The 12,360-nt window shown below is 39.0% G+C and overlaps 1 protein-coding gene and 1 long non-coding RNA gene across 2 annotated transcripts in view; one reads left to right on the forward strand and one right to left on the reverse strand.

Annotated features, from left to right (window-relative positions):
- LOC101468731 (calsyntenin-2) overlaps positions 1–12,360 on the reverse strand; it is a 328,728-nt gene that overhangs the window by 86,015 nt on the left and 230,353 nt on the right. The gene's annotated exons all lie outside the window — the stretch shown is intronic.
- LOC143421925 (uncharacterized) lies at positions 5,916–7,652 on the forward strand. The gene is made up of 3 exons (XR_013101526.1): positions 5,916–6,080; positions 6,454–6,546; positions 7,185–7,652. It is a non-coding gene; the product is annotated as an uncharacterized LOC143421925 (long non-coding RNA).

A 12,360-nucleotide genomic window follows, 5' to 3' on the forward strand; every position in this document is an offset into this window, starting at 1 on the left:
GTTGTTGGATATTCGTGGGAACTGGTACACGCTGTCGTATACGCCGGTCAAGCACATCCCGAACATGCTCAATGGGTGACATGTCCGGTGAGTATGCTGGCCATGCAAGAACTGGGACATTCTCAGCTGCCATCTGCCCTGAACAATGTGAACCATGATTCATCCGTGAAGCGCACACCTCTCCAACGTGCCAGACGCCATCGAATGTGAGCATTTGCCCACACAAGTCTGTTACGGCGACGAGCTGGAGTCAGGTCAAGACCCCGATGAGGACGACGGGCATGCAGTTGAGCGTCCCTGAGACGGTTTCTGACAGTCTGTGCAGAAATTGTTTGGTTGTGCAAACCAATTGTTCCAGCAGCTGTCTGGGTGGCTGGTCTCAGACGATCTTGGAGGTGAACCTGCTGGATGTGGAGGTCCTGGGCTGGTGTGGTTACACGAGGTCTGCGGTTGTGAGGCCGGTTGGATGTGCTGCCATGTTCTCTGAAACGCCTGTGGAGACGGCTTATGGTTGAGAAATGAACATTCAATGCACGGGCGACAGATCTGGTTGACATTCCTGCTGTCAGCATGCCAATTGCACGCTCCCTCATTGCTTGTGGCATCTGTGGAATTTTGCTGTGAGTCAAAACTGCACATTCCAGGGTGGCCTTTTGTTGTGGGCAGTCTGAGGTACACCTGTGCACTACTCATGATGTCAGATCAGCATCCTGATGTGGCACACCTGTGAGGTGGGATGGATTATCTCAGTATAGCAGATGTGCCCACTACCACACATTTGGACTGATTTGTGACCACTGTTTGGGAGGGATGGTTATATTGTGTATCTGGAATGAATTTTAGGTCTCTACGTCCATCCCATGGGGAATGGGAGCAAAAACAAAAGTGTTGCGTTTATATTTTTGTTCAGTGTATGATGTAGTATTATTACTTACTCGGTAATAATAAAAGGGGCACTTCTGCTGCATGAGTTGAAATGATATATTTATACTTGAAGCATATTGAAAAGTTCTAGAGATTATTACAAGTAATAGTTTGAAGGACTTTAATTTGTCCTCAGCATCTGAATACTAACAGCTGAGTACTCCTTTGACTGCAATGATCTTGAGAATGTGTATATTTTGATTCTATTGTTGCCACTGAATGTGCTGCTGCAAAGCACATCCTCGGGTGTCATGTAATGCTAATTTGTCAGATGCTGTCTATGTTACACAAAAGCTGTACTTTGGCAGCAGTCCTTTGTGCATCTGCCACGGTAAGAGCCAAAAGACTGTGGTTCACATACGCTTTGGATCTTTGTGTTTTGTTCTTTAGTGCATTTTAATTTTAATTTTTACACCTTAGTGCAAAAGGCTGATGGGGTATTGTTGTCACTCTGCCCTGCAGGTGAGAGGGTGGTGTGGACGCTCAAGATTCTGAGAGTATGTTTCAAATTGATTCCACTGATACTACTAAAAAACTGTTCGAATCTCAGTGACCTCAACCTCAAGGTCGAGGTCACAGGTCAAGTTTTCTAAAAATCTTGTGAGAGCAATAACATGAGAACGAGGAGATGTAGAATGACAGGCTCATTTTCACCACTGCCATAACCTGACCAGTTTCTTCATGTTGTTGACGTGTCAGCAGCTTGGACAGAATGGCAGGCATGAGTACACTCACACTCGTTTGACAAACTTTGATTCACAAACCAACTTAGACTAAAACTACATTTTAAAAAATGGAAATATTAAAAGTAACTTTAATAAAATGTTTAATAAAGTTGCTTTCAATAACTTGAACTGTAGATGTAATGTATAGAATATTTAAGTGAAAGCTGAATCATAATGTGGGTGTCACAGGCTGGGTCTCCGACCCAGCACTTTGAGCTTTCTTTGTATTGTTCTCAATTTTTGAGATGTTGTTAGTTTTGTGTTATTTCCTATTTTCCTTTAGTTTAGGCAGTTATTGTTCCTGGGTTTTCTGTTTGAGTTCTTGCATTATTCATCACGTATTTGGTATGTTAAGTTTGTATTGTCATGTCTAGTTTTAGTGTTTCCTGTTTTATTCTGACAGTGTCATGTGTTCTTTGGTCATTGTATTTAGTTTCACTCCTCCTGGTCCTGTCATTAGATTCATGTCAGTCAGCTGTTTCCTCATGTGTCGCCACTTCCCCTGATCACCTCATGTCTGTATTTAAGCCTTTTGTTTTCTTCATGCCATTGTCAGTTCGTCTGTTTATTCTCACCAGAGTCATAGTCATAGTCTTAGCCTGTTTATTTTTCCACCTCGGTCATAGTTATAGTTTTTGGTCTTAGTACCTTTAGTGTTTTGTTTCTTAGTGTTTTGTCAGTTCAGTGTTTTGGTTTCTTAGTGTTTTGCCTGTTTGCTTTGGTCTCTTGGTTCATTTCCTGCCGTCATCGCAATAAACGTTCACTTTTCTGTTAATCATTACTATTCCTCGTCATCATCTGCTTTTGGGTCCTGCTTCCGCACACATCGGCGCACCCCGCCGTGACAGTGGGGGAGAGAAAAACTGACTAATGAACTACTGATGATCTTAGAGCAGCCTTTTTTTAATGACCGTCATGCAGCTGAGCGATCACATACTGTTGCCCTGACATTCCTAAACCTAAGACTGCTGTGGCCAATTAGGAAATCAGAAAGTCTTCTGCGGTGCGCCCAAACCTTTGATCAAAACTCTGTTTATCAGACGAGCAGAAGATGAAGTAGTTGCTTCTTTATGTTTTCACTGAAACATTTTCATCTCATGACTGTTGTTGAGGTTGATTCTCCTGAACATCATTACATCTGGCACCAGCTCAGTTTCAGCTCTTTCCTACTATTGACAAGTGATATAAGAAAGTTTTCAGGCTTAATAATAATACATTGCACGGTGGTGCAGTGGTTAGCTCCATCACCTCACAGCGACTGGTGTCTTTCTGTGTGGGCATTTTACCCCTATGCCTTCTAAAGTTCTCTCCAGGTACTCCGGCTTCCTCCCACAGTTACACGCATGTGTCAGGTTATTAATTGGTGATTTAAATTGGCTGTACAGGTAGGTGTAAGCATGAATGGTTATCTGTCTCTGTGATAGACTAGCAACCTATTCAGGGTGTACCCTGCCTCTCTCCCTATGACAGCTGTGATAGGCTCCAGCCACAATGACCCTGAACCAGGTAAGTATCAGTGCTTTATTTTAAACCCTACAAAACAAAATAAACATATTTGCTTTTTGTAAATGACTTCATGGCCCATCTAAGGTGTCCTTACAGCCCATCAGGGGACTGAGCACCACACTCTGAGAATCGCTGCTGTAGACTAACAGCTGGATGTTATTTAAGAGTTTATTTGGAAGTCTGACTGGTTGCACAACTATTAATCAGAGAAACATCTGCCAGTGTTATATCCAGTGTTGGGACTACCGCGTTATTAAGTAACGCGTTACAGTAACTACGTTATTATTGTGGTAACGAGCACGGTAACTAGTTATTATGCCAAAACCGGGAACGCGTTACTCGTTACTGGGATTTAGATAGCTTCCACAGATTCAATAACATTAGCAAGTGGTGGAAGCCAGCAGGTGGATGAAGGAAAAGGGAGGCAAGAGGAGAGACCCGAAGTGGCCGCTGGTCCGAGAGTGTCAGGTGAACTAAACTTCAGGTAAGAAGTTAAAACCTGCAGTCCATCTGGGTCAGATATGAACCAAGTTTAGGTGGAGTTTATTTTCGTTATGCTGACTTTTTCGTAGTGCGTGCTAGCTAGCATGACGGAGTTTCTATACAGCTGGGTGGGTGCTGTGATGTTACTGATGTTGAACTTTATTTTGTTCATAAGGTTAATTATTAGAGTTGCCAACCGTCCAGTAAAAAACGGAATCATCTAGTATTCAGAGAAAATATTACGCGTTTCTTATTGAGGTGAAAAGGAACAGTTTGTCCTGTAATTCAGCTACAATGAAAAAGACACAAAGCTGGAGTTATTCTGTGTCTTTGCTGCACAGCTGCCTCTTCTTCTTTCATCCTCTCCCTCTCCCTCTCCCGTTTCTACTTCAATCATGAAACTGATCAATGATCAGCTGATCGGCTTTTCTCTCTTGTTTATTTATCGCCCACTTTGTGCCAAAAAGAGGAAACCAGCGGATGTCGCGGTAAACAACAGCAGCACTTTTAAGCTTGATCAGCTGTTGTTAGAATTTATTTAATATTACTTTCTAGTATCAGCTGATGTTTGCTGGAGCCACAGCTGTAAAGCTGCTGGTTATGATGTCGGTTTGGTTATCTGGTGAGAGGGAAACATGAAGATGAAACCAGGAGATGTCCTTACTGAATCATCAGAGCTGAACAGGTGATGGAGAAACAGGTTTAACTTTTAGGTGACATGAATGATTTGAAGGGAAGTTATGAACTGTTTCTGAGAGACAAATAACACCAGGATTCTTTTCTAAGTAGCTGACAGCTGGTAACTGTGCAGGGGCGGGTCTAGCAAAGTGTTGCCAGGGGTCCATGTAGGGCATTAAAAGGGAAAGGGGGGCACAAGGAAATACTTTCTTATTCTCATTTAAAATGTCTAGCTTTTAAAAAACAATTATCTGAATCTTACAACAAACGATTGATAGATTGATGCATGTATACCATCAAAACAGTGTACATCACTGTCACAACAGTGTTTATTTTCATTCAAAGGCTTTATGATTTTTCCTATAATGGTGGGCCGGTCTCTAGTCAAAATGCCCGGGACGATTTTCTTGTCCCAGTCCAGCCCTGTATGCAGCTCATCTGCAGTCTGGTGTTACCAACATCTTCCTATTCAGAAGGCAGAATTTCCGAGTTCTGAGTACAATCGAAAGCACCACGACTGCAGTTTTTGTGTTGGATGTAAAAAGCAGGCTAGGATAGAATCAGGTGTGGGATTTCTCTCATGGAAATGTGGACATTATTTTTTCCTTTCTATTGGTAGGTGGCACAGTGCACTTGTGGCAAGTAAGCAAGCTAGAAGACTGGCAATCTTGCTGGGTATCCAGTTACGGAAGCAACACATTAACAAGAGAATTCGGAGTAAAACCAAAATTACTTTCCCTAGTAACTAGTTACTCTGAAAGTAATGAGTAACTTGAAGTAACTGAGTTACTTTTGATAGAAGTAACTAGTAATGTAACTAAGTTACTAATTTAAAGTAACTTACCCAACACTGGTTATATCTCTGTACAATGAAATACAGGAGGTTCCAACAGAATACACTCAAAAAAGTGAAATTTGGTGGTTATTGCATTTACAAGACTCTAACATGTAATTTGAACACAATGAATTTATGTTTCTAAGGTGAACGTAATAAAATCATATAAGATCTACATGAAATTTACCAACTTAGCGCCTCTTAAATTTATTCTTGTTGATATGACATGATAAAATCTAACAAGAGTGGTTAGCTGCCTTAAAGACTCGCGATATCACAAGATCACGTGAGATTCTAAACAACAAGAGGCAGGAAAGCACATGGTTTGCTTCGCGGTCATCTTGGAAAGGTAAGAGTGAATCTATCTTCATCCATCTTGATGAAAATACTTTTTGCACAAAGGTATCATTAGTTTGTCGATTCTTTTCAGTTCTATTTATTCACTTTTTTTTTTGTTTTTTTATTAAAATATCTGTTTGTTTATGCCATTCTAGCTAGCTAACACGTTAGTGCAAGAATATAGCACAATGTCATGCTAGCATGATAGCCTAATATGAAAGACTTAGCTACTCCAAATATAGATATTGTTTATAACTTAACCTCTGCACATAAGCTAGTTTGGCTCTACCACAGAGACTGTTGTGATAAATTTACATTTTACATGTGGGTTGTTGAAATTTGTAAGTTTGTAAGTTGCAACTGATGGACAGTGGTTTATTTAACAATTTATGTGTTTTTAGTACACTGAGGAGGAAAGACAAAACATGAACAGATATGTTTTCCTGTTTTTTAATTTTTTTGAAATTAAATATTTTTCTACTTAATAAACTTGGAGACTTGCAGTTCCCTCCTGTAAAGATAATAAATGTTTAATCTTATCAGGTGGTGAAAGGTCTGGAGAGCTGGCAGGCCAGTTCATCAAATTCATAGTGAGCTAATATTTTTCTTAAAAATTATCACATTCCCATGTTAAAAATGTAATATATTCATTTGTAAGTGACATATAGTTTTGAGACCAAGAAAACATTGCATTCTGATTTTATGTACACATCATCTAAACTTTCTTGAATTGGGGGTATGGCATGATTAAATTAATACACAATTTACAAAACAATATTAAAATGACAGACTTGTCTAAAATGCATAAATACTATTTGAAAAGATTAAGACTGTAAAACAATAGCCTCTGTATTTCTCACAAATTCCTGGTAATTCAACTAATAGTTCTTTAATCCCACTGCTAGGTCGTTGAGATGGATTTCCCTATATATTTGTTTCCCCCCCCCCCCTCTGTGTATAAAGACTGATGCTGTTGAAATCAGAAGAGAATACATCGCCAAAGGTCTTTGCATGTACCTGAATGAAGATCCTGAGAAGCTGGTGAAGGATTACCTGGTATGTTAACTTGCCTGTATCCTTAACTAAGGAGATGATCAAAGATACGCTTGAACTACATACAAAAAGTTTCAGGGGATGGGGTTTTCCTATAAATTACCGGTGGCTGTAAAAAATACCTTTTAAAATAGGAAAAGTAAGAGCTTTAAGTTTCTCACTGGATACTACACACACCATTCTTGAGTGTTTTATACTATCATTATTATAATATCATTATAATAACCTCATTCATACACACATTCATACAAGATTTTTATGTAACATTTACACTTCAATGGATGTATCAGGAGCAACTTGGGGTTCAGTATGTTACCCATTGATAGTTTTAGTATCAGATTAGAGAAGCCAGGGATTAAACCAGTAGACAACTTGCTCTACCTCCTGTGCCACAGTCACCCCTATCACAACTCAAGATTTTGAAAGACAGGACATTGTTGAGGTATTGAATGAACTTCTCTTGAGTCAGGAAAAATATCGGGCAGTCATTTTTGATTACATTTACATTATTATAAGGCTTGAATGAGTAAAGCTTTTAGGTATTTTACATTAATGTAAAACAGATATTTACTTTTAAAACTGTTTGCAATGGACATTAGTGAGAAATCATTATCTTTTTTTTGTTTGTTTTATTGTCACAGGAAGTTGATAACAAGCATCGCCACTGCCATAGCAGAGACAGTCTTTGGAATCTGTGTCATTCGGTCAGAGGGTGCGGAGCCTGGCGATGACCCTCAGGATGTTGTGATTGTTCTAGAGGGGGTGGAAGTGATGGGTGAGTTGGGCAGTGTAGTTTTTGCAGTGACAATGTTGCTTGGTCTGGTCTATTCACTGAACCTGAGCTACCCTCTGGAACTCAGGTACACCTTTGAGGTCCTGCAGAAGATTCTTATGGAATTAGATGCACACAAACTATCCAACAGCACACAAAGTACAGGTTCTCAAAAGACTATTTTCTCGTTGAGAAATGTTTCCATTACAACAGCTACACCATGTATCTGGACCATGAACCTAAAATAATTGCAGATATTTTCTTTTTTGAAAGTGCATCTGTTGACCTTCAAAGTAGTTGTATTGGTCATCGGAAAATCACCTGATTCAGCCATTCATTGTTGTTAAAAAATTGTTTTAACAGGTTAACTTTCCACTTTGTCCACTACTTTTTTTTCTGTTATGTAACTTGTACTTGCATTTCATGTATTCTTTATACATTATGTGAAATTTGCTATAAATTCAATAAATTGGAGAAAACAAAAAGATGTGTATGACAAATTTTTATTTACCTTTTAGATGTAATAGTGAAATGTATGTTAACCAGGCTCTAGACTTTGTTAAATGCTCCAAAAAATTACTCTTTAAATTAACTTAAAATAATCATGGAAAGAATTTCCACGTGATTAAATTGCTTTCTATTAGCATTAAAGACTTGTGTTGGAATAACTTAATTTGTATGAGTTGGTTCAACTCAATTAACTTAAGCTGGGACCAAATTTAGTAAATTAGTTGGAGAAAACCTACTGAATTGAGTAGGTTTAAGTTGGATCAATTCAATTGAGTTGAATTGATCCAACTTAAAGAACAAAACTCTTTAAGTTGGATCAACACTATTAAAATATATTGGATCAAAATGCAGTAAATACGTTGATTCATCAATCTTTAATTAAGTTGGTCCAACTTGAGTGCATTAAGTTGGAGTAACAGAATTGCATAATGCTAAAATAAAGCAATTTAATCACGTGGAAATTCTTTCCATGATTTTTTTATGTTCATTTAAAGAGTTATTTTTTTGAGTGTAGCTGTGACAAAGTATTATTCTGCTTATTCCACGGACATTATGAAGTGCTGTCAGTCTTCAATACTGATATGTTATTTTTTTCAGTTGCTATAGGAAACTGCAGGATTTGAGTAGGTAGCATCTAAATATTCCCCTGGTGAATCCAGCTTCTCAATGGTTTGCAGCTCTGCGTTGGGGAAAACAGATGCAATAAAGCTAGGTGAAGAGGAAAGTCAGAAAGGGTTTGAACAAATTGCCAGAGGTGGGATCTCACAACTGGATTTACTGAGTCAACTTGTTTTATTACTGCAGAGCAGAGTCACGAGGATATTTCGTGTGTAAACAAGTAGCAAAAAATAAGACACCCACAGACTAAAAACACTTAAAAGATTTAAAAGCCAAGGGGAGAAAAAGACATTTTTAATGTATTTTTAATTTCACAGACGCAAACTAAAACTAAACTATTTTAGCCGTATCTGTATGAGATTACTGCTGCTACCACTGACAGGTGCAGTAGGAGCTAAAAAAAACAAATAAAACAAACAAAAAAAACCCCATAAATAAATAAATAAATAAACCAAAGAGCAGGAGCGCACATCGTGCAAAGACATACATCTAAAGAATCACACGAAAAGCTCTCGCGCAATGTGACGTGCATGCACAGGCACAATAACACACAGCTCTGCACTAATGCTCAGCTGTCTTAAAAGCAGAGCGGGTTTAATAGGAAGCTATCTGGTCTCTATTGAGTTGTGCGCTCGCCTGCAGTGCGCTGAGCAGAACTCACACAGAGGGCCCAAGAGTTCCTCTCTTTGTGAATGTGAAAGGAAGACGAGAGGCAGAGGAAGCGGGGAAGACATGAAAACAACCATGTGAAGCTGGTTCATCAGTGCTAAAGTACAAACTCGCTGAGGTTTGGATCATGAAAAAGGAGCTTTTTATGTGTGTGTGCGCTCAAGTCAACAATCTTGTTTTTGCATCTTGCGTGTGAAACAAGGGATATGTTTCTGTATGATCACGATCTAAATATTTACTGGCATCAAATCGTAAAAGTAGTGTTGCTGTCACTGAGGAGTGGCGCACAGTCTACTGTTGTTACGTTTATGAAGCAAATGTGCAAGGTTAGGCTGCTAATCATGCTGAGCAAATTTGTTAAGTTTTGTATTTTTCGTACCATAAGGCGCACTGTCGATGAATGGGTCTGTTTTCATAGACACCAGATTATAAGACGCATTAACCAAAACAAGAAAGTCAGATAAGTCAAACTTTACTCAACTCATTCTTCTTGCTTCCTCTACTTCCGTACCGCTCCGTAATTCTGTCGCAGCTGTACTATTCCCATGTTGTTGCAGTATATAAATGACTAACCTTGTATTGTGGATGGATTATTCTCCTGACTGAAGTTTGGTCGGTTTACAGCATCCTGCCATGCGATTGCATTTGTCCCTAACCATCATGAAAAACCCTCATGTTAACTTTTATCGAGTGGAAAAAAGTTAGCATTCATCCTCCAGCTTCCCTGTGTTTATGCTAACACAGCTGTGTTGCTAGCGATCATGCATCATTATATACCAGTTAGCCCAACTCCAGTAACCCTTCAAACATCACAGCTGTTTAGTTTTCTGTCTTCATTTATGTTGGAAGTGATAGCAGAGCTGCATGTTTTAATTTTTTCAGAAATCTCTCAGTCAGAACGTGCTATATCATGTTTAGGTGGAAACTAGCGAGCTAACTTCCTGCTAAGTTCTAACGCCGTTAAATTTAATAAATTCTGTTTTCATGGATACCTGGATGTCAAACTTAATTGTTACACCTGGTAAAGCAGCAACACTGAACATTTTATTAAAGATGAAAGAATTTAGACAATTTTGAACTCTCAGTGATGGTGCAGTGTTCGTTTGACTTTGGGACCTGAAGTGGACGGAGTTTTGGACCCAGATTACTACGAGTCCGCGAGGCTCCTGACTACGGTAGACTTAATGCTCCAACGATCCATCAAGCGGTGCGGCTTCGTAGCTTACCAAAGTCGTACTAAAACATTTTTTGACAGATTTTTGAGCGTCGTGTACAACATAAAATCAGTTAGAGGTCAGTAAGCACAACCAGAATTCATACATAAGGACACCAAATTATAAGGCGCACTGTCAATTTTTGAGAAAATTAAAAGATTTTAAGTGCACCTTATAGTGCGGAAAATACAGTAGATAAGGTGCACCGGATTATAAGGCACACTGAAAATATGAAAGATGGCGACATGTCTGGTCACACCACAACGTGCACCACCACAACCTTCTCTAGAGTTTATAGGAATGATCTGAAAAAGATGAGCAGGAGTTTTCTGGGCAAAAATGTCTTGTTGAAGCTAAAGGTCAGAGGAGAATACCCAGATAGATTTGAGCTGAAAGAAAGCCAACATCAGAAGAACCAGTCATTGTCACCTTCACCAAGAAGATCAAGTTTTTCGCAGTGTTTGGATGTGTGGTCACTCTTTCCGAGTGGCAGGTATGGGGTAGGTCTGTCTGCCATTATAGTTTGCATCCAAATATCATGTCACATTTGACCTCTGACCTCACTTTTACATGTCACATTGACCTTTTTTCCAAGTTGATCCCAAGCTGTGTTATATCTTTAAAGAAAGAATTGACAAGAGAAAGACAATAAGCTGCCCATTTAGTGATAACTATACTGCAGTATAATATTATTTATTAAAGTTATTCATGTCCATTTATTTACAAATCATTGCCTATCAAAGTCTGTCAAACTACTCTTATCTGATTTTTACTGCACTACAAACTTGTATGTATGTTTTAAAACAACAAAGAAAACAAGTTGAATACATACAAAATACTACACAATTCTCTTAAAAGTAAACACTGCCCAGAATTAACAGTACAGTGAGCTGCTGTTAAGGCTGAATTCTTACAAACACACGTGTAACCGCAGACTATTTTCATTGTCTTATTCCTTGTCTTCCCACTTGAATATTAAGAGATTTGTCAGCAGATATGGATATAATATTGATAGATAATCTCTCATAGTAGAACCACATATGAATATTCAGGCACTGAAATTGCTGTACACACACAAATACACATCATCCTGCCTGAAATAAAGGGTGTGAAAAGCAGGGAAAAAGACACGGTGGGGAAGGAAAGATGGATAGAGGTGCTAAAGAAAATGATGCATCATCACACTTTCACACTGTTCCCTGTCTCTTGAGGGTGTGGAAGAGTGAGTTTTCCTGTGCATGTGTGTATGCGTGTTGTGAGTAACTTGCATGCTTTTAAATGTGTATGGAGATGTGCAGATGTGTAGGCGAATGGTTATGTGAATACTGTGTGTGTGTGTGTGTGTGTGTGTGTGTGTGTGTGTGTGTGTGTGTGTGTGTGTGTGTGTGTGTGTGTGTGTGTGTTCGTGCGCACATGTAAAAATGCTGACTCCATGTTCAAGTATTGGAAGAGGTCATCATTACTCGTCCCAGCCATCAGTGAGAGAGCCAATTTACATATAAAAGAGCACTCTGCTCCTCTTTTCCTCCCTTTTCTTCCCTTTCCTTTTCCTCTCCACCTCAGTCCTCCTCCATCTCTCTCCACTTCATCTTTCTGATTTCTCTTGTTTCCTCGCTGTCGTTAGGTCTCTCTCTTTCCCCCAAAGGATTCATTTTAATGCTTTCATGCATGCTCTTTGTGTGCCATACAAGATACTTTTTGTTCTCAAGTGCATAGAGAGCTCTTACTTGTTTCACCAGAGTGCAAGACTTGCAGTTGAAAAATGTGCAGCTCACAAAATGTTGGAGGCTAAGAAAAAAGTAGAAAAACAAGGTCAAAATGCAAAAAACACACCAGTGACTGGAATGATTTTTCCTTTCTCAGTGTTCCATGATAGGAAGTTCATTCATTGCCTCACATTATCAGTGTAAAGCCAGATATATTATTTTGGAGTGTACCAGAAGAAAACAAAATGATCTATGAAAATTGTTTTTGATGCTTTGTTTGGTCATGTCTAGGGATGGGTATTGATAAGATTTTAACGATTCCGATTCC

Source organism: Maylandia zebra, linkage group LG14 (genome assembly GCF_041146795.1).
Source record: "Maylandia zebra isolate NMK-2024a linkage group LG14, Mzebra_GT3a, whole genome shotgun sequence".
NCBI lineage: Eukaryota > Metazoa > Chordata > Actinopteri > Cichliformes > Cichlidae > Maylandia > Maylandia zebra.